This window comes from Leptonychotes weddellii, chromosome 3 (assembly GCF_054177405.1).
Source record: "Leptonychotes weddellii isolate Sample4059 chromosome 3, ASM5417740v2, whole genome shotgun sequence".
Taxonomy (NCBI): domain Eukaryota; kingdom Metazoa; phylum Chordata; class Mammalia; order Carnivora; family Phocidae; genus Leptonychotes; species Leptonychotes weddellii.
Window position 1 is genome coordinate 52,930,291 of NC_138371.1, and position 2,155 is coordinate 52,932,445.

The window sequence follows — 2,155 nt, forward strand, 5'->3', positions numbered from 1 at the left end:
ACAAGCTACTCAATAGCCAGCCAATAAATTATTTTGCTGCATAAATTATCCAGAGCTAGTTTCTGTTACTTATAATCAAGAATTCTGACTGATACAGACTCTTAAATACAGAAAACAAACTGGTGGTTGCCAGGGTGGAGGTGGGTGGGGGGTGGGTGAAATAGATGAAGGTGATTAAGAGGTACAAACTTCCTTAGTTATGAAATAAATAAGTTACTAAGATGAAAAGTACAGCACAGGGAATATAGTCAATAATACTGTAATAACATTGTATGATGACTACACTTACTGTGTGTGGTAAGCATTGAGTAATGTACAGGATAGCTGAATCACTATGTTGTATACCTGAAAATTAATATAACATTGTATGTTAATTATACTTCAATTAAAGAAAAGATAAGCTAAGGCAACATGTTCTTTTCCGAAGCTAGAATTTGATTTATGATAATACATTTCTAGAGATCTACGTGAAATTTGGAAGAAACAAATTCGAAGTAGTTATTAAAAAACTTACTTTCTGGGGCTGCCTGGGTGGCTCAGTCGATTAAGCATCTGACTCTTGGCTTCAGCTCAGGTCATGATCTCTGGCTCATGAGATGGAGCTCTGCGTCAGGCACCAAGCTGAGCGTGGAGCCTGCTTAAGATTCTCTCTCTCTCCCTCTCCCTCTGCCCCTCCACACCCCGCTCACTCTCTCAAAAAAATAAAAACAACAAAACCCACCAACTTTCTGAATGTTTCCTATAAATATAATACAAATATCATTTATTCATAACACTATACAATGACTTCTAGATTTGTAAATTTATTTTTTAAGGATTTTATTTATTTAGTCGAGAGAGAGAGAAAGGGAGAGAGAGCATAAGTGGGGGGAGGGGTAGAAGGAGAGGGAGAGGGACAAGCAGACTCTCCCCTGAGTGCAGAGCCTGACACAGGCTCAATCCCAGGACCCTGAGATCATGACCTGAGCCGAAGTTAGAAACTGAACTGAGTGAGCCACCTAGGCACCCCTAGATTTGTAAATTTAAAATGATGTGATTCAATAAAGGTATTCATGTTAAAATCATTAAACAGAGAATAAACTGGTGGTGGCCAGGGGGAAGGTGGGTGGGGGAATGGGTGAAATAGATAAAGGTAATGAAGAGGTACAAAATTCCAGTTATGATACAAATAAATCATGGAAATGAAAAGTACAGCACAGGGAATATAGTCAATAATACTGTAATAATGTTGTATGGTGATAGATGGTGACTACACTTACATGATGAGCACTGAGTAATGCACAAAAGTGTCAAATCACTATGTTGTATACCTGAAACTAATATAATACTGTATATCAATTATACTTTAATAATAAAAATAAAGTAAAATAAAAATTTGTAATCTAAAGAAAAAAGAATTCCAACTGATAAAAAATATCCTATGTGCCTGCTCCACACCCATTTATCTTTAAGCAAATACTTCCTGGGGACAGTCCCTACATACCTGTGTAGAATTTATATCAGATCTTGCATTCAGAGGAGAGGCCTGTCAGCACACTCACACAAAAGCAGATAAAATCTAAGCCACTTACTTATAAAAATTGACCTGGTTCTTCATTTGTAAAAGAAAAGTATAACACAGGATCACCAGACATGAAGGAAAACCAACATCATGTGAGTCAAATAGACAGACCTGACCTGAAAGAAAACAAGATCAGAATAAAATTTTCATCTTAAGAGACAGACGGTGGTGTGCTTGTTCTGGCAGCACATATACTAAAATTGGAATGATACAGAGAAGATTAGCATGGCCCCTGTGCAAGGATGACACGCAAAGTCGTGAAGCATTCCATATTTTTTCCAAAGAAGACATCCAAATGGCCAACAGACACATGAAAAAGTGCTCAACATCGCTCGGCATCAGGAAATCCAAATCAAAACCTCAATGAGATATCACCTCACACCAGTCAGAATGGCTAAAATTAACAAGTCAGGAAATGACAGATGTTGGCGGGGATGCGGAGAAAGGGGAACCCTCCTACACTGTTGGTGGGAATGCAAGCTGGTGCAGCCACTCTGGAAAACAGGATGGAGCTTCCTCAAAAAGTTGAAAATAGAGCTACCATATGATCCAGCAATTGCACTACTGGGTATTTACCCCAAAGATACAAATGTA

General features: G+C 38.3%; 1 non-coding gene across 1 annotated transcript; it reads left to right on the plus strand.

Annotated features, from left to right (window-relative positions):
- Window positions 1-1,731: 1,731 nt before the first annotated feature.
- On the plus strand, window positions 1,732-1,838 carry LOC115944659 (U6 spliceosomal RNA). The gene has a single exon (XR_004079187.1). It is a non-coding gene; the product is annotated as a U6 spliceosomal RNA (small nuclear RNA).
- The last annotated feature ends 317 nt before the right edge of the window (window positions 1,839-2,155 follow it).